At 38.7% G+C, this 21,732-nt stretch overlaps 1 non-coding gene across 1 annotated transcript; it reads left to right on the top strand.

Annotated features, from left to right (window-relative positions):
• The first annotated feature begins 6,938 nt into the window (after positions 1-6,938).
• Positions 6,939-7,045, top strand: LOC121753464. The gene has a single exon (XR_006040438.1). It is a non-coding gene; the product is annotated as a small nucleolar RNA R71 (small nucleolar RNA).
• The last annotated feature ends 14,687 nt before the right edge of the window (positions 7,046-21,732 follow it).

Below are 21,732 nucleotides of genomic sequence, written 5' to 3'. Positions count from 1 at the left end.
GAAACGCCCGACCGGGCGAAAGGCTTCTAGGGGTATCGCGGTGAAACGCCCGACCGGGCGTTTTGTGTCGTCACTAACCGCCCGACCGGGCGAACTTTCTGGAATCCTTATGCGTAACGCCCGACCGGGCGTTTTGAAGCTCAGAATCGCCCGACCGGGCGTTCTCATGCTTTGCCCATTTCACCTGCGAACTTCCAGCTTTCACTCTCCTAAACTTCCCTACAAATACACTTTGATGAGTGACAAGTACATGGAAAGTGTGTAGTTTAGGGGGAAAAATATAAGAAATATGCTTCGCATCAAATACCCCCAAACTTAAGCTCTTGCTCGCCCCGAGCAAGATACATTTTCAGCACCAAGACTCAACCAAATCTAACCCGCAAAGATTTTCATCACAAAGAATCATGTAGGGACGTGAGTGACAAAATCTAAACCCCCAACATTTCCAATCAAGATTTCCCACTCTCAAGAACAATCACTCATCCCCCTAGAACGTCAAGTTAAGGTGCACTTCAAAGTAAGTCCGAGCATACGATCAAACAACTCAAACCGTCATCATCGACTCATCAAGCACTACTAACCACATAGACTCACAGATTTCAAATCGAACCTCTTTAACTCTACCAAGTTCTTTACACAACATCCACAAGCATCAACGATAAGGTCCAAGGTCTTATTTCAAGGTTGTAATGGGGCTAGGGACGAGGTAGGATAAGTATGGATAGTGAGCTCAAAGGCTACACATTTGAGTGCCAAAATCTTCCCTCCTACAACTTCCTTCCAAAGATTAACCAACGAAAAATTACAACCAAACCCACACTCCCCCAAACTTGAGATCTATTCCAGACGAGATTACACAAACAAACATAGAAGCTCTATCTTTATTTCATCAACTTATTCCTTTTTTTTTTTTTTTTTTTTTTTTGTTTTTGTAAAGACCTCGACTTTTGTGAATTTGGAGGTCGTCTTTTTCTTTTTCTTGTTTTTTTTTTTTTCTTAGAACTTCATTCTTTTCACCTTCTATCAAGTCTAGAAATGTCTACTCTTTACAATTCACCACCCACACTCAAACTCAAACCACAAAGCTCAACTTGTATTTAGCACCCAAATAGTAGCAAGGTCTATCGATGAGGCTAAAATTAGGCTTATTTCAGTGGCTAAGTGTTTGGCTAAGTGTTTACACAAAGAATAAGAAATTAAGCTCAAGGTGGCTTCTAGGGGATCATTTGATGGACTAGGCATGTGATCATTTGGCCATGGAGTTCATCCTAGTGCCTTATCCTCCCAAATCGTTAACACAAACGAACGCAAGCACTTCACTCGATAAAGCAAATCAATCCAAAATAATTTCCACAAGTCATGCGATTTTCATACTCTCCTCAACTTAAGAAATCGGATGTAATCACAACATGCTCTTTCAAATAAATTCATGCACCCATTCCATTCATCCTAAGCTTCAAAGATCAAGTAAGATCAAGCAAGATTTCCTAACCAGAAAGCCGAAGATAAAGCATGCATCCGTCAACTACATAGATTCAAAACATCTTTATGAAGCAAAACACCCAAAAACAAACATCACAAATCATTCATAACCCCCCCAAACTTGAATGCGTCATTGTCCTCAATGCATGCAAAAAAGACAAATAAAGTAAAGGGAAAGGAAACTCCCCCAAACTTGGCATGACGTCCATAGTGCGTTCGGGTGGGAGGGTGGGTGTAAAAATCCTTTGCAGGTGTGCTTCCTCCTAAGCTCCAATCCTAACTCCCAGTTGCTCCTACAAAAAGAACAAAAACTACAAAAAAAAAACACTCAATTCAAAATAAATGTTGGAGGAAAGAATTGAGCAAACAAAACCTCCAACATATGAAACCAAAAGATAAAAGAAAGATAAAAACTTGGGTTGCCTCCCAATCAGCGCCTTTGTTTATAGTCGTTGGCTCGACCTTCTTCATCTTTGGTCTACACTTTCGGATTCTCTAGTGTGACCACCTCTTCTGTCTCCGTGCCACTTTCAACTCCAACATAGGCCTTCAAGCGTTGGCCATTCACCTTCCAAATGCTACCATTCTTCTGATCCCGAACATCCACAGCACCATAGGGGTATACCTTGTGCACCACATAGGGACCCCACCATCTTGACTTGAGCTTGCCCGGAAACAGTCTAAGCCGAGAGTTGTACAAAAGGACCAGTTGTCCCTCATGGAATTGACGAGGCTTAATGGCTGCATCATGTACCCTCTTAGCACGCTCTTTGTAGAGATCAACGCTCTCATATGCATGAAGCCTAAACTCATCCATCTCATTCATATCGCACATCCTCTTCTCGGCTGCAGCATCATAATCCAAATTAAGCTTTTGCAAAGCCCAAAAAGCTTTATGCTCAAGCTCTACCGGCAAATGGCAAGCCTTCCCAAATACCAATTTGTATGGTGAAGTTCCAATCGGGGTCTTATACGCCGTTCGATAGGCCCACAAAGCATCATCTAGCTTTTGAGCCCAATCCTTCCGAGATGGCCTTACCACTTTCTCTAGCACCCGCTTAATCTCACGATTGGAGACTTCAACTTGACCACTTGTTTGGGGATGATAAGGGGTAGCAACCTTGTGTTGGACACCATACTTTCCTAGGAGGTTATCAAATAACTTATTGCAAAAATGAGTTCCTCCATCACTGATTATAGCTCGCGGTGTCCCAAAGCGGTTAAAGATGTAATTTTTGATAAATTTCAATACCACTTTGGCATCATTGGTTGCCGAGGCCACTGCCTCTACCCATTTGGACACATAATCAACAGCTACAAGAATGTACTGTTGCCCATTAGACTTGGGAAACGGTCCCATGAAGTCTATTCCCCAAACATCAAAGAGTTCTACCTCGTGAATGTTATTCATCGGCATTTCATTTCTCCACGAGATATTGCCGGTTCTTTGGCAACTGTCACATCTCTCGACATAGGCTTTTGCATCCTTGAAGATCGATGGCCAAAAGAATCCGGACTGAAGCACTTTAAAAGCAGTTCGTCGTGCTCCAAAGTGGCCGCCATACAACGAATCATGGCATGCAGACAAAATCTGAAGGTGCTCATGCTCTCCAACGCACCTTCGAATCACTCCATCACTACAAATCCGGAAGAGAAACGGATCTTCCCAAACATATGTGCGGGTGTCACTCAAAAACTTCTTCTTTTGGTTAGATGACAACCCTTCTGGTATAATGCCCGTGACAAGGTAGTTTGCCAAATTGGCAAACCACGGCACATATGTTTCCCGAGCCTCCACTTGCAACACTTGCTCGTCGGGAAATTTCTCATTTATCCTTTTCTTTCTCTCATCTTCCGTCTCTTCCAATCCCTCTAGTCTAGACAAATGATCAGCTACCAAATTCTCGGTCCCCTTTTTGTCTTTAATTTCTACATCAAACTCTTGTAATAAGAGGATCCATCTCACCAACCGAGGCTTTGCATCTTTCTTATTCATCAAATATTTGATAGCTGAATGGTCCGTGAACACTACCACCTTCGTGCCAAGTAAGTATGCACGAAACTTCTCAAAGGCATACACTACTGCTAGCATTTCCTTCTCCGTCGTGGTGTAATTCAATTGAGCTTCATTGAGTACTTTACTAGCATAGTAGACGGCATGTAGGACCTTATCTCTCCTTTGGCCTAAAACGGCCCCCACAGCATAGTCCGAAGCATCACACATCAATTCAAATGGCTTCGACCAATCCGGTGTGATAATAATAGGGGCTTCGACTAGCTTTTTCTTCAACTGTTCAAATGCCTCAAGGCATTTATCATCAAAGACGAACTTGGCATCCTTCTCAAGTAAGTTGCAAAGTGGCTTTGCAATCTTTGAAAAATCTTTTATAAATCTTCGGTAGAATCCTGCATGACCAAGGAAACTACGGATGCCCTTCACATTTGTTGGGGGAGGTAACTTCGAAATCACATCAATCTTAGCCTTATCCATCTCCAATCCCAACTCCGACACCTTGTGTCCCAACACTATGCCTTCTTTGACCATGAATTGACATTTTTCCCAATTGAGCACGAGATTCGATTCTTCACATCTTTGTAAGACCCGTCTCAAATTTTCTAAGCAAAGATCAAATGAGGATCCAAAGACGGAGAAATCATCCATGAAGATCTCCATAATGTCTTCATTCATATCGGAAAAAATTGCCATCATGCAACGTTGGAATGTAGCCGGTGCATTGCACAACCCAAAAGGCATCCGGCGGAAGGCATACGTACCAATAGGACATGTGAATGTCGTCTTTTCTTGATCTTCCGGGGCAATTGCAATCTGATTATACCCCGAGTATCCATCCAAGAAGCAATAATGAGAATAACCCGCAATTCTATCTAGCAACTGATCGAGAAATGGCAACGGAAAGTGATCTTTTCTTGTCGCCTTGTTCAATCTTCTATAGTCCATGCAAACTCTCCATGAGTTTACCAATCGAGTTGCTAAGACTTCATTCTTTTCATTGACGGTCACGGTTATTCCTCCTTTCTTCGGTACACATTGCACCGGGCTGACCCACTCACTATCGGAAATGGGATAGATCATCCCAAATTTCAACAATTTTTTCACCTCTTTTTCCACCACTTCTTGCATGAGTGGGTTCAACCTTCTTTGTCTCTCCCTTACCGGCTTAGCTCCATCTTCCATCAAGATTTTATGCATGCATATTGCGGGGCTAATCCCTTTGATATCGGCTATGGACCAACCTAGAGCTTTCTTGTGTGACTTCAGTAGCTCTATCAACTTTAATTCTTCTTCATCATTCAACATCGCCGATATCACAACCGGTAAAGATTCATCCTCACCAAGGAATGCGTATTTCAGATTTGTCGGGAGTGGCTTCAATTCTAGCTTTGGTGGTACTTCAATTGAAGGCTGTACATCCGCCACGAAACTATCCACCACACATTCATTCTCGAGACTTGGTTGATCAATTTGAGCATCCTCACTTTCATCAAAATCAAAATCAACTTTAATTGTCGAACCAAAGTCTCTTTCCAAGCTCCCCTTATCATAAACGCTTCCTTCTATACTTGCCGAGCAACGCATCTTGTCAAAGATACACTTGTCGAGGACATCAACTCTAAAGCACGCTTTTGCATCACTAGGATGCTTCATCGCTTTCTCCACATTAATGGTCACTTGCTCACCATTAATTCTAAACGTGACTGAGTTGTCCTTTGCTCCTAGCAACACATCTCCCGTGGCAAGAAACGGTCTACCAAACAAAATTGGTACCTCTTTGTCCTCGGGCATGTCCAAGACTATGAAATCAACAGGGATGATGAATTTGTCTACCTTGACCAAGACATCCTCTACTATTCCAGTGGGCTTCACAATGGAGTGATCAGCCAATTGTAGAGCAATGTCGATGGGTTCCATCCTCTTCTCTAATCCAATGGCTCTAGCAGTTTTCAAAGCCATAAGTGAGATCCCCGATCCTTGATCTAATAGGCATTTTGTGAAGATTGTATTCCCGATCTCACAAGGAATCACACAACTTCCGGGATCCCTCTTCTTCATTGGCATCATTCCCGAAATCAATTGTGAGCAATTCATGCTCAATGCCACTATCCCCTCATCTTGAAGTTTCTCCTTATTTGCCATCATGTCCTTAAAGAACTTGGAGAACTTGGGGAAATTAGTGAAGAGGTCCACCAACGATACATCCACATTCACTTTTCGAATCACGTTCATCATCCACTCGAAGCTTTTCTCCTTTGGAGCTCTCTTCTTCCTCTTCGGTGGATATGGTGGAGGAGGAATGTGATCAGGGAAGTTGAACTTGCTTTTCGGGTCTAATGCCGGACTTGTCATCAGCTGTCCATTTGATCCCATCTCTACTTTCTGCTTTCCCTTCTTTTCTGCCAAAAACTTCTCACTTAACTCGGCTTCTACACCATTTTCCTTGCTGCCGGATGCAGCCTGTTCTTGACCATGTTGGGCACCCTGCACCAACGCGGGACTTCCCTTACATGCCTCGTCCGCCCCTGCGTGCGAGGAATGCAAGCCTAACATCTCATCCGCCCCTGCGTGTGAGATGCCGGAAGTACCTTGGCCGTCCATTGATGGTGTCGAATCCAACTCACGACCACTTCTCAAGACCACTGCCTTACACTGTTCATTGCCTCTAGGATTAGGTACGGTATTGCTCGGGATGGTGTTAGGAATCCTCGTGTGTGATGCCGTGGCAAGCTGCCCTATCTGCGTCTCAAGATTCCTCATTGTCGCATCCATCTGCCCAAACTTTTCCACCGTCCTTTCCTTGAAATTTTCGTTCTCCTTTTGACTCTTAGTCATGAAAGAGAGAATCTGCCCCAACTGATCTTCGACTGATGGCTTCTTCTCATAACCCGGGGGTTGAGTATTGTTCCTCCATTGGTTACCCGAGTTGTTGCTAGGACCGGCTTGATTCCAACTTGCTTGTTGAGGCCTCCAATTTTGCTGATTGTTGTATTGGTTGCCTTGATTGAACCCTTGGCGATTGTTGCCAATATAGTTCACATCCTCCACGGGAGGTCCTTGAAGACTTGGGCACTGATCAGTATGATGCCCTCCTTGACACAATCCACATCTCATCACAGTCACAGCTTGGGGTTGAGGAGTCAATTGAAGAGACTTAACTGCCTTTGTCATTGATGACATTTGAGTGCTTATGTCCGCCAATTGAGCCTCAATGGCTGTCACTCTTTCTGCATCTTTGGTAGCACCAAATGTATCTCCTACCTTCTCAGCTGCTCTTCTTGGATTATGCCAATTCCTTTGATTATTGGCCAACCTTTGAAACAAGGCTCTAACCTCATCGTGAGTTAAATCATCTAGGTTCCCATTTGAACCTGCAGTGACTAGTCCCGTGCCTTCACTGTTGAGTCCCTTGTAGAATTTCAAAAGGTCATGCCCCGGAGCTAGTCCATGACTTGGGCATTTCCTTATCATTTCCGTGAATCTCTTCCAAGCTTCTGCAAAAGACTCGTCATATTTCTGTCGGAAAGATGTGATCTCCTCTCTCAACTTCTCGATCTTCATTGGGGAGTTATATTCCAAAAGAAACAATGTCTTCAGCTCTTGGAATGTTGCTATGTTGTAACCCGGTAATGAGTCATACCACCCTCTTGCTTTCTCCCTCAATGAGAACGGAAATAGGGCCCTCTTAATTCGATGATGCTCCACATTTGGAGGTCTATGAGAGTTTGTCAGCTCGTAGAAGGCATTCAAATGGCTCACCGGATCTTCATCATCCCGTCCATGAAAAAGATTTCCTCCATTCACCAAACTGATGTAGTGAGGTGGAATGTTGACGTTGTCATTTGCGTAGGCACACTCCCCTGGGTACTCAATTCCCGATCTCAGAGTGTCGCCAAACCTCACCACAGGTGGTGGAATCTCATTGTTCTCAGCCATTGATTCACCGTCTGACTCTTGTCTATCCTCCCTTTCTTCACCAAAAAGCCGGTTATTTCTGATTGGACTCGGATAGTCCGGAAAGATCTCAACTGAAGTACCTCTAACCCTTCTTCTTTGATAACAGAGTAATCCAAACGGTGGTGTACCCTGTGATCGTGTGTGCATTCACTTTTCTTTCTTTTTTTTTTTTTTTTTTTTAATACCTACACAACAGAAAATACACCAAGCACAAGCACAAAATATTTCCTATTACCGAAAGCGAGACCTCTCGACAACTTCGGGGTAAGTACTATAAAAAGTGTGTGCTAGAGTGCAAACAAAACTACCTAAAACTAAACTAAGAGTTAGCTAAAAATTACCTAAAATAATACACTCCTTCGTCTTCAAGTCCGGACGTGGTAGATGGCTATCACACCGTAGAACACGAACAATGTACCTATAAAACTCAAAAAGAAAAATCAAACAAAATAAAAACAAACAAAAACTATAAGCTAAATAATCGATTGCCTTCCCCGGCAACGGCGCCAAAACTTGATGTGGATAATACTGGTTTGTAAAACAGATCAATTTCGCACGCAAGTTCAAATTAATTACCCAAATATTATCACTAACTGCAAGAATACAGCTTCGTGTGTAGTATTTTAGGTGTCGATCCACAGGGAAGGGAATGATTATTAAAACTTAACACTAAACAAAGCATAAAAAGGTTCGATTTTTGGTTTTGATGATTAATGACACTAAGTTAACAAACTAACTACGCAAGGATTTTAAACACGAGAAAAACAGGTCACTCCAAGTTGCTCCTTAGACTCGAATCATTCTACACATTTATCACACACAAAATTGGGATTAACTTATCAACCTAATCGCTTGCACTGAACATGTTTGCGACGTATAATTCACAGTCAGCTGAACACTTGTTCCATGAATTAATTTTCGAAGGCATTCAACTCCTGCGGAAGCGCGGGAATCTAACATCATCTACTATACGAGCTTACCTAATCCACTATCAAATTATCCTCTGAACAATTTTAATTTGATAGCATAACAATTGATTAATCCATCCATGTCCATGTTAAAGAGACAATAAACAAGGATTAGATATCTATCACAAAAGATGCCTCTAAAGTAATAGAATTACGCATTAAACACAATCAATGATATCAAACATGAGTTCAAAAGTGTAGAAGCATTCTAACGAGTCTAATTCACAACTTGGAGCAACAAATGAGCCTAGCCTTGATACATGATAAATTCACTGATTAAAACCGTAGAAGGCATGCTCTTTCGGAGTAGAATTGGATGGTGGAGTCGAATCGTCGGAGTGTCGGGTAGATTTTCCTCCTTCTCTTCTCTTCTTCCTTCTTCTCCGTTCTGTCTTTTTTTTCTCTGTCAAATTCGTCCCCTTTCTCCTCTTCTTTCCTCTAACTTATCCCCTCCTTTTCTGAAATAACTGCCATTTAGAAGTTACTCGGCAAATACGCCCGACCGGGCGAATTTAACGAACGAAACGCCCGACCGGGCGAAAGGCTTCTAGGGGTATCGCGGTGAAACGCCCGACCGGGCGTTTTGTGTCGTCACTAACCGCCCGACCGGGCGAACTTTCTGGAATCCTTATGCGTAACGCCCGACCGGGCGTTTTGAAGCTCAGAATCGCCCGACCGGGCGTTCTCATGCTTTGCCCATTTCACCTGCGAACTTCCAGCTTTCACTCTCCTAAACTTCCCTACAAATACACTTTGATGAGTGACAAGTACATGGAAAGTGTGTAGTTTAGGGGGAAAAATATAAGAAATATGCTTCGCATCAAAATGTCTTATTTTTCGTTCTATTTTAATACTCCCTTGGTCCCCTAAAAAATTGTCCACTTTAATTCCGGCACGAGTTTTAAAAAATATAATAAAAGAAAGTGAGTTGAAAAAAGTTAATGAAATATGAGTCTCACTTTTATTTATTAGTTTTATAATAAAATGTGAGTGTAATGAGTTAATGAAATATGAAGTTTGCGTTACTACGTACCATTTATAGTAAAAAGTGAAAGTGGATTATTAATGGGGAACGAACGAAAATGACAAAAGTGGATGATTAATGAGGGACGGAGGGAGTACTTACATTCAACCTTTTCAACCCACTTTCTATTACATTTCTTAAAACATGTATCAGGTCAAATGGTGACGAATTTTAAGAGACGGAGGAAGTATCATCTTAGGCAGGACGGTAAGGGTGTCCACTATAAGGCGGACACCCCCCAGTTTTTGTCCATAGCCCAGTTTAGTTGTCCACAGCCCCAAAATTCTATTTCCGCCACTATGGTGGACACTTGCAATAGCCCCCAAATTTTATAATCAATTTTCATTTTAAAATATTTTTAGTTTCATTTAGGTATAATTAAAATAATCGCAGTGTAAATAATTAGAAAACGAGGTAATTAGGGCCGAATATTCGTTGTATTGCAAACGGGTAAAATTATACAACGAAAAAAAATCGAAAATGTGTTGGCCGCGGCGGATGTCCAACACTATGGTCACCGCGCCTATAGGCGCGGCTAATTCCTCCCCGGCGCGTCCTCGCCCCAAGCCCGCCTATCCGTCGTCCGTCGTCGCCTCGCCCCCAATCCGCGTCCAACCCATGGGCGGACAACTTCCGCACTATAACCTGCCCACCAACTGCCCTACACGCGGCTATCGCCGCGTCCGCACCATAGTGGATACTCTAACGGTAAGTAATAGACATCACAACAACACGATTTAATTATTGACACGTAAACCTACAAAGGCATGGTACATCCGATTGATATATTGGCTACATTTGAAATGTCAGTCCAACAATAATCAATTCTTGAGATCATTATTGTAGTAATTTATTCCATGATGTGATATAAAAGAAATTTTATGATAAAAGTTAAAATTGTGTATAGATAGGATACATTATTGGATGCATGTTCTTTGCTTCTATTTATAGAAAAAGCATGCATTTACTTGATTTATTGTATTCAAGTAGAACCAAGTATTTCCTTACACATGTCCCTACTCTTTTTCCCAAATAAAAAAAATCATCCCAAAATAAAAAATTACTTCATTTCCTAACATATTGGGAGGGTGAGGGTGTCCCGATTTTTTGTAGCAGTACATTTGGAAAACAATAAGTTTTCGAATTAACAAAATGGAGTACTCCTATGTATCAATATTGGTGACATTCACAACAGTCATAACATCAGTATATTATTGCCTCTTTTGGTCTCACACTGTTCTCAAGTTCTTCATTTTGTCCTAATAATGCAATTAGTAATAAAGCTACAATTACAAAAAATAAAATCAAATAGTATGATGCTAATAATAACAACATTTTAAAATCTTATGAATATTGTAATTTTAAGTAAACCTTGTCTTCTAACACGCCTTCCAAAGGGTGATATAGAATTTAACTTTCATGTCTAAGTTGAAAGAAGTAGATCGATAAAGACACTATAGCAAGAAAAGCTCTTTGTATATGTGATACGTCTTGCACTTAATTAGATGTTGGAATATATTCAAAATTTTGATAAAATCTTATCTTTTTATCAAAAGTAAAGTGAACAAGATAAGATATAAAAATCTGGGTGGTCATACTTTTTCAAACAAAACGAACTGGAAACTATGAGTTGCCTGTATTATTTCACTTCGGCACAATAATAACAATTTCAATATTATAAATACAGTCCCGATAAATATCCATCTACAGTTAAGAGGCAAAAAAAAGATCTTCAAGGTTCAATATTTATAGTAATCTCCCGATTCATAAGAAAAGTACGTATTAGAGTGTTCCCTCGTTGCATGCGCGGGTCAAACCCGAGACCCGACCCATGCGGGCATGAATGACATAAAGAATGAAGAATCATCTCCAATTTTTTGATTTTGAAAAATCTAATATGAATGCATCTCCATGCTCAACAAATGCAGCGCTTATGAGGGACGATAAATATTTTTTAAATGCAATTACTCTTAGGGCGAGTTCATTAAATTTATATGTGTAATTCATTGTTGTCACGTAATCATGAAAAATATAGTTTTCATGATATTTCATCCATATATATAAATATACATATGGAATGTTCTGCCTTTTATATTGGTGAGACCATAAAAATCTTGCTTAGCTTTCTCAGTTTCTTGTAATATTGAATCATTGTTTCATTGATGTTCAACCTTAATTACATAAGTTACAATTCAACTGACATTTATAAATATAATAGAATTTGAACCACATATTATATTTCATTTTCAAATATAGTACTTGGTTCTAGGGCACTGATGCATCCCACGTAACTGCATATATAGATTGATAATAGACAAAGACTAAAGCGTACCTATCACACATGCTTCTACGTTCTACCATAGTTCTTCGTCAACTAGTGTTCAATGTAGTGGAAAATGTCATTTTCTATAATTTAATTTATTATGCAATTCACGTGAGACATTAATCCATTGATGCATATGTTTGCATATGTGTCATGATTTTATTCGGTATTGATTTAAGTGTTAATGATATGTTCAAGATATTGTGTTTTATCTAATTGCTACATGTGAGCTTTAATATTATAATAATATATTTGAGTTGCAATATCGGATTGTAACAAATAAAAAAAGAGCCGTGTGACTTGGTGGTTCAGAACTTGGGATAGAAATATATTTTTATTGGGTAGCATTTATTTTCTCGACTTATTAAGAGCATCAACAATGGTGCGAATGTCCCAGCGGACATCCCGACGGACTTCCCAAAAACACCTTCTGACACGTCATAAGAACATCTCACTGCACTGTCACGTCATAAGGACATCCCACTGCACTGTCACGTCATAAGGACATCCCATTGCGCAATGGTGGACATCCCGACCGACATCCACAATAATAAAAATTCACAAATTCACCAAATTAAACAATTTACGGAATTAAAATTTCGACACGAAAATGGAGAAAATGCAACTACTTTATTTAAAACAAAAAACATACATAATTATTAAAAAAATACATAGTTAAAAAAACAACTTTAAGCTTCGACAAATGCGGCCCCCGTCTCACTTAGGGCTGGCAAAATATTCCGAAATATCGAAATACCGCACTTACCGTACCGAAAAATACCGAATTTTAGGTATGCTGCACTTTTCGGTACGGTATGATACCTTACCGACAGATTTATGTACGACAAATGTATGAATTTTGTATATACAGCGGTATACCGCATTATACCGCAATTACGACATATACCGAAAAATAAACAGTATATACCGCAAAGTTACGGTATATACCGTAATTTTGCGGTATATACCGTTAATAATTATATATATTTAACATATTTATCATTTATAATATTATAATATTTTATATTTTCAAATGTTATTTTCAATATTTTATATTTTTATATATCAAATAGGTATGATTTGCGATATACCGCAACACGTTACGGTATACCGAAATGTCGGTACGGTAACGGTTTTCATATTTTCATATACCGAATTTTTGGTATATCAAAAAAATCGGCACGGTACGGTATCGTGTTTTCTCATACCATACTTTTCGGTATGGTATGCGGTATGCCCATTTCGGTACGGTATACCGTACCGATCCAACCCTGGTCTCACTCCTCCTCATCCGCGCCCCCAGTCCCGTCGAAGACATCCTTTAGCATCAACCTGTATAAGGGGTCAGTCGCTGCATACCACTTGTCCATGGTGTCTAGCCGGCTCTGATGCTGCTGCATGCGGGCGAGTTGCATGCGGGAGAGTGTGGGGAGCTTGGGATCGATCGGGGAACCCGCTGGCGCTTCCCCTAGCCATCCGGCGTCAGGGAGTTTGTGGGAACCGGCACTGCTGCTGTACACCCCGGAGTCGTTGATCTTCGTCCGCTTCGACCAGCCAGCTTCAACACCCGCACTAAACTTAGCGGAAGTCTGCACCACAAGATAGACCTCCCAATATTTGAATTCTCCGAAACCCAACTGATTGTCGGGGTAGTACTGGTGAGACAGAAGCTTCACATCATCGGCGGACATGCCGCTGGTTGCCGTGCGGAGGTTGTTTTGGTAGATGCCGGCAAATCGGTTGAGCTGTCTCCTCAGTCGCTCCCACTGTTTCCGGCATTGCTCTCCATCCTGAGGCTTCCCACCAGGCAGTTTGAATTGGAGGTAGTTTTGGCTAATGCGCCATCACATTATGTCGATGTGCTGGTTAGCCCCGATGTAGGGATCCTCGACTACACCGACCCAGGCCTTCGTCAGCGCGACACACTTCCCAATGCTCCAGATGGTCCTCTTTCTCCCGCCGGCTTCCTCCCCCACCCCCTTGGCACCCGCCCCACCCTCGTTCCCCGCACGCGAGGACGAGTTAGTGTCGTTGCCCTTGCCCTTCCCTCTCCCCTGCTTCCGCGTCCTCCCTGTCGCCGGTTGCATCTCAGTGGGAGACTCCCTGACCGGAGATAGTCCCAACTCCTCCAAAGAGAAAGTCTCGTTGTCGGTGAACTGAGTCTCCAGAAGAGTACTCTGGGGGGAATCACTCGACAATAAATCCATGTAGGAACGATAGACATTGTCCCCAGATGATTGGGGGACCCCCTGCCTGCTCCCCCCCTCCCCGGCAGCGGCAGGCATGCCCTGGATCATCCCGGGCATTTGGGACATCATCCCACCCATCCCAGGCATTTGGGGCACCGCCCCAGTCATCGCGGCACTCATCCCGGGCATTTGGAGCATCATCCCACCCATCCCTGCACACCAAATGGGGTACATATTGTAGTGCCCATGCATCATCCCCGCCATTTGGAGTTGGAGCATCATCAGCGTCATTCCGGGCATCATCCCGGACATCGGTGCACTTCCACCGGCGTTTCCCCAACTCTAACGGGAAACGTCAGCGTTTGTGACTCGCCGGTGGTGGGGGAATCACTATCGTGGTGCTCCATTTATCTTCAAAATAAATGAAAGTGTAGAGTGAGAAACTCGTTAAAACAAGTGGTGCGAATGAAATGAAGTTCAACGAGTCGTATATATAGAGTTTTTTTAAAAAAAAATTAAAAAATCGGGACGTCCGTCGTGGCACTGCAATGGCGGACGTCGCTGGAAGGCCGTGGATATGCGGTGTCCGCAGTGGACGTCCGCATCCGCCCCTCCCACGTTTAATGGCGGACGTTCCGCGCGGACATCCAGCACGCCGGTCGGGCGTCCACCTGGAAATCCGACATAGCAGATACTCTAACTTTATCCATTGAAGTGAGTAGGTTGATGAGGTTTAGCTTTTGCCTTTTGGTTATTTGGCATGTAGTTTATTTTTTCTTGTTATCTTTTGCTAGAGTTTGGATTGAGATCAGATATACATTTAACACTTGCAATTCAAGAAATGCTTAGGACTGAGGTAAATATCGTATTGCGATCTCTATTGCCATATACATGGACTTGAAATACATTTAATTTTTTTTGGCACAAATGCGCGTCCCCAACTCAAGCTATGCCTCCATAATTTAGAGAGTTAGTATCCCGCCATGCCATGATTCTATGCGCAAAGAATAAGTCCATGCCCGCATCCAAGAATACATGATCGAGGAAGTTTGGTCACCCACCTACCTTATCCAGCATAGACAAACTTCTTCAATTTTTTTTTTATTTTTTTAGAAGTTTAATTTTTCAATTTCTAGGATTTGCTTTTATATATATATATATATATAGAAGTGAGTTGACATTATATATTGTTCCCTCGTATTTCAGCTTTACAAATAAAACAACGAATAGTGTATGTAAATTAATGTGAGAGGCGAGGGAAGAGGACCTCTCAAAGTAGGAGTTTGTGGTCCATGGCAGAAAAATAAAAACGGAAATGATGATGTGGCAAAGGGGAAGGGCATGGCGAGGGACATACCAACATAAGAAAGATTTACCCTACAAACTTTTATTTTTCAGCTGTGTTATAGCATTATGAATTTCTGAATGCATACACACCTGACACACAGACATACTATTTCATCATGTACACAAATAATTGGCACAGAACCATTGTACTCCTATGTTGTAATAAATAATGTAGATGTGGTGTTTTTTTCTGGGGAAGGTATTGTCACCACCTCAATTGTAATGGAATCTTAATCATAAGTTCGTCTCTACCAAATTTAAAATATTTTCATACTGCACTAATTGAAGCCCCCTAAATATACTACTAAAAAAATAAATTAAAAATAAAATATAGGGTCCTTTTGTTTCACTGTTTTTCTAATTAAACTTTTGGAATTCTTTTTTATATAGCATGACAGAATCAATTAATGGGTTTTGATTACGGCATTGTATGTTGTAATCAAATTTCGGTCTCCTTCATCCTTGATTTGTTGTATTTATTAATCAATGAATTATTGGTTTCCTCTACTCTTGGTGCAGGCCAAAAAGCACAGACATTCACTAAATAAATACAGATCATGCACCAAGGTAATATAATATTGGATTATAATTTTTTTAATGGACCGTCTTAATAATAAATATATAACTGGTTTTATATTTAGGGATGGCGTGGAGTCTGGAGAGGAGAGGCAGAGTAGATTCCCCCATTCTTGACACTATAATTAGAAAATGGCATATTCTCTCAATAATTTGATAAAATAGTGAAACTAAACAGAATCTGATGGATTTATTCTGACAACAGTTAAACATCCAGCTTCAAATAATTCCACCCCAAAACTCTATTTTTGGCCTAACTGTAATTTCAATAATAAATCTCATTAAATAATTACAATATTTAAATTTCTTCCTATTTTTAGTACTCTGTCTGATTAAATTTTCTCTTGTAGTGGTTAATTGAGAAACTTTCATCAGTAATTGAGTTTCAATAATCTTCCTATTTTTATTTCGAACGTAAAACAAGTACTTACTACTTGTTTTATCATTAAAATAATCATGAGTTTTACTCTTCAAATAATGCAGAAATATTAAAAACTTTATTCATTAATAGTAATTTTTGTAATCCTTGTGAAAAATCAAATCAGCCTATATAATTGAGACACATGAATCTATACAATATTCCTTCAAAGATCAATTCATTTGATTAAACCCCCAATTAGTAATAGATGGGACGTCTTTGTTATGCATATAGGTGTAGATACACATCTGATTGAATACACCAACTGATCTAAATAATTCAATAATATGTATATATATATATTCTGTTAATCAAGCCGTAATTTCGTAGAGTTTAATTATGAGAAGAATTAACATCATGCCAAAGATCAACCGCAAAGCTATGATCAGACAAACAGCAGATGTGATTCTCCAACCGAAATTAATTCTATGTCATGATGATATAAAATACTACTGTATGATTACCCAATACCAGACCATTAACTTAACCCAGGGCATAAAAATTATTTTAATATTTTCGATATTAGTATCTCTGAGATGTCAATGTCGCCATAGAATTGGATGTTTGCAGAGCTTTGAATTTTTTTTTCTTTTTTTTTTTCTGGTTTGTAACTGCACATGTAGTTTCCGTGGTCACAAAACCAACAGCTCAATAACACTATCAAATCCGAGATACTATCATGTAATAACATAAGGAGAATATTTGTGAGTGAATGTCTCCTATTTTCTGTGAGCAAAATCATCATGCATTCCAGATTGGGTACATTGTTAACTTTGTGATTTTAGGTAATTACATAATTTATGAAATATCAAAGGAAAAAAAAAGTTAAAATAAAATTAGAGAATAACCTGCTAATGTAAGCAATACGCAAAACAAAATTGAAGCACGTAAAAATGAAAATGAGGATTTTGATGGGTGTGCATCATTGTTGGACAATCAAATCAGATTGGCAATCCCATGTGAAATTCTTGGTTCATCTCTCTTTTATTTTGTCCTCTTCTCCTCTCTAACTATACTTTGGAAAAAACTTCAAGTTATTTGCAATCGATATCAATGGATACTAGTATTGTTATTTTTAGTTAGAATCTACTAATTTTAATCAGTGATAATGAATATAACTAGGATTATAAACTAGTAGTTGCAGGGCGCGGAGTTGTGTGATGACCTTAAGATCACGGGTTCGAACTCCACCACCTGCTGGGAGACTTTTCGGCCTTAATTTCTAATCCGCAAACCTTGGTTCGAAACAGCTATGATCAACAAAAAATAAACTAGTAGTAACTAGGATTATAAATAAAAGGGTGAGTATAATTTAATTTTTAGTAGGATGTTGATACGTTCAATGAACTACTATGGTTTGATTTGTCTATGTAAGTTATCGAAAGGAAGAAACAACACTTCATCTTGCCTGTCCATTAAATGCTCTAAAACAAACGATATTTTTTTAAAATCAGTTATATTTACACAGCTTAATATGATTAACTTAGAGGTGGCTCAATAAGAATCAGGGCTAATTAAATAGTGAAGTATTACTTTTGACAATTTATGAATATAGCCAGTTGTTATATATTTAGTCAAATTAATTATAATAAATAATTGAATCGATCAATTGTTCAATACGATTGGCTTTTGGCAACATAATTTGGCACGCGTGGCTTTAATTGTTTTTTTAGTGTTCAATTTGCCACGTGCTTTAATTAAGGTTCACGAACAAGAACATGATAGTACTATTAATTAATTAACTAACTACTAGGAGTACTATTAAACTAAGGTGATTTAAATATGTGCCCAAATTATTATGGTTACGTGTCAGACATATATACTTCAAATTCCTTTTCTTTTTTGAAAATTCATTTGGTGGGTAGTTTACCTTAATAATTAGATGTTGTGCTGTACAAAAGTATCTAATTTGAATACTCCTTTAGTTTTGATTATTAATAATTGATTATTCTATAGAAAGACAAGACACTCAAGAAATTCAATATTGTTCCTTGCCACAGATTTTAGTCAAGTCATCAAGTTGTAAAATGAGGAAAATATAAGCAACTGTTATAATTGGTAGTCGCACGTAACATTTATTCTAGTTCTGTTAAATTATACTCTCTTCGCCCCTTAAATTTCGTCACATTTTTTTTTTATTTCTGTTCGTCCCACAAAATTTGTCACATTTCATTTTTTTACCATTGTTGGTAATGGACCCCATATTCCACTAACTCATTCTCACTCATATTTTATAATGCATAAAAGTAGAACTCACTATCCACTAACTTTTCAATTCACTTTCCACCACACTTCTTCAAAACCGTGTCGGATCAAAATATGACGGATGGAGTACCGCACAAATAGAATTCCTCGAAACTCCGTCGGTAACACTATTCACTAAGTATTAACTGATGAATGTTTGTCGATAAACCTTTCTAGTGTATTTAATTATTTCATAAATACAGACTAAAATCAAGTGACATATAACGATTAAAATGCTGTGCCGTCGTAATATCTAACTTTGTTTAGTTAGGCTCTTAAGTCTTAAATATCCAATTAGAACAAAAGAAGGTTTAATGAGCATCCCCGTACAAATGAAAATGTCGTTGAGATTGCAGATGCATGTCACGGTTTTAAATTATCTAGTACTATGAAATTTTGCATAAATCGAAATATCAGTTTTTTATTTGACAAAATAATTTTTGTTGTTCGTTGAAGGCCACATAAACTAACTGATTATTCGAAGTCTTTTTTTTTCATTTTATAAGAGAAATAATAATGTTGATTATTCTAATGCTTCTACTTTGGTATTTTTCACAAGCTAGTATCAGATCAAATTAATTTGCTAACGTTATCAATTTCTGCAATTCGATTTTCTCCTGGTTTTAACTTTTAATCATAATCATCTATATTTATCGAACTATTCATATCAATTTATAAGTTTCACTTTGTAAATTTTATGGATGTGAATCAAGTCAATCCAAAAATAAGATGATCTAATTAATTTATAGGCACACTTGATAGGCTAGTTACGGTCAACTAGAAAATACAAGGAATATTATCTCCAGTCGGCAAATGTTGACTTGCATATTCAAAGCACCAAATTTTAATAAAATACCATTTATTTTATTAATTAAGGTTTTATGCTAAAAAATTATGGAGTATATAGTAAAATTATAATAAACACCAAATTTGAATGGGATTTCATGTTTTCAAATTAAGAACTTAAAGGGAAATTTCCTAACATGCTCTCGCACTCTTACTAAAAACTAAATTACACAATTAAATAACAATCATCGTATTTTAATTAATTGATTTCATATATACATCACACATGCATACTTTGTCTTTATGTGAATGAAATATCGTATTAGGACATCATTATAAAATATTATTCTCTCAGCTCAATAATGGTTAATAAGTGTTTAGTTTTAAGGTGGTATATAATGAATCATATCCTCCCTTTTTAAAAAATAGCAACTATTTCCATTTTGGATTTTCAATTTGGGCCCTTTCTTGAAAATAAAAATTTTAGGATTTTTCTATTTTAGGATATGGACTCAACAATCCACTAACTCCACTTTCACTACTTTTTCTCTTCCTCTCTCTTGCTTTACTCATTTTTCTTTTCTTCTCTCTTACTTTACCAATTTTTCTCACTTACTTACCAATTGTGCATTAAACCAGTGTCGTTTTAAATGTTTATATTTTTAAATACGGAGGGAGTATTAGGTATTTACGTATTGTCTTGATTTTTTTAGATAGTCGTCCATTGATGCTAGAAATTTATAGAGAACAAGGTGATAAATTAAATTGGATTGGAGAACGTACTATTCTTATGTATTGAAAGCTAATTAGTTCTTGCAGGTTGAATTGGACTATAAATTAAAGCTCAATTAAAGCAGCAATTATTAGCATGCCATATATGAATCGACCCACCAAAACCAAAATTAGAAGAAAACCAATTTGTTGCAAAACAAACCGCACTAACTAATACACAATATTAAGGAAAATATTAGCACTTTAATGAAAATTTATTTGCAGAAAAATTAAAAAAAGGGCAATCAGTTTAATGAAATTGAAAGTGGGTGCATATTATTGGTTAAACGAGTTAGGCTATCGTTGTTATCATGTGGGTTGGGTGGGCCGTCACAGCTGAATAGAATCTCTGCGGCCTGGATGGGCACACCTCTACCAATTTATTAAGTCAATTAGAGCAAATTGCAACTAAATTTCTATTAATCGTAATTTTGAACATTTTTATTATATATTGAAATTACAAGTCGACGCAAGTTGGAAATTGATTCGGTGGCAGAAGATACAGAGAAAGGGTAAGTTGTATAGCTAATAATACAGTAGCAGTTTAAAAGTTTTTTCATAAAAAGTGAAATAGTGATAAGAAACATTTTAGGAAAAAAAAAAGAAGACGATTTCGTCGCCTTGACGGCCCCCATACTTCGGTCCGACATTATGTGAGGGGGTTCAATCAGGGTACGCAGTAGCCCGTTAAGGAGATGTCCCACACTCCCGCCCGACATTATGTGAGGGGTTCAATCATGGTACGCAGTAGCCCGTTAAGAGGATGCCTTAATCCACTGGCTGCCAAAAGCCCATCTCCCAAGGTCTCACACTTGTGCCTGAGAGATGGAAGCAACTACACGACAGCAGTGAGATTCGAGATGGAAGCAGCTACACGATAGCAGTGAGATTTGCAGCAAGATGTGCCCCTTCGTTGCTAACTGCGCTACGCCCCTAGGGCAGAAACATGATAATATTGTACGTGGGGATAGGCAGCATCTGGTGAAGGTGATTTCATTTGAGGGGGGCTGGGGCCCACTCAACTGTCTTCTCCGAAAAGAGAAAATAACAAACCCCTTTTACTACTATTAGAGAATCAAAAATTCAAAAAGTATATTCCATAATATACCCGAATCTTCGTAATTGTTTTCGGATACCGTATTTTTATTAGTTTTAGACGGTGTTAGTCTAAACACATACTCCTACTATTACATTTTTTTTATTTTTTCATATAATTATTCATGAAATTTTTGGCATGTCAATTTACTTCTCAGCCATTGAAAATTACTACACTTCTATCGTATCATGTATATATCCTATCCTACACAATGGGATAGAACCCATAAGTTATAGCTACTTTTTGTATAAAATGACAATATTCAACATCCATTATGAGTACTTTTGTATAAATTGACAAAATTCAACAGCAATAAAGTATTTTATTTTTTAATTCCAATTTCAATTTAAAGTTTACGCTATGATAAGTTTAAGCATGTGATATTTGGCCTCAAACATCAATTGTTATATGTTGGCATGGAGGTCAAACGATTGATGTTAAAAAGAATTAGTCTCATACTAATTTATTATTGAGTTTTAGACATTATGTTGTTTATAATAATCAATGATCTATAATAATATATGTTCAACCATGGGA

Source organism: Salvia splendens, chromosome 10 (assembly GCF_004379255.2).
Source record: "Salvia splendens isolate huo1 chromosome 10, SspV2, whole genome shotgun sequence".
Classification (NCBI taxonomy): Eukaryota; Viridiplantae; Streptophyta; class Magnoliopsida; order Lamiales; family Lamiaceae; genus Salvia; species Salvia splendens.
This window is presented reverse-complemented; position numbering and strand designations above follow the sequence as displayed.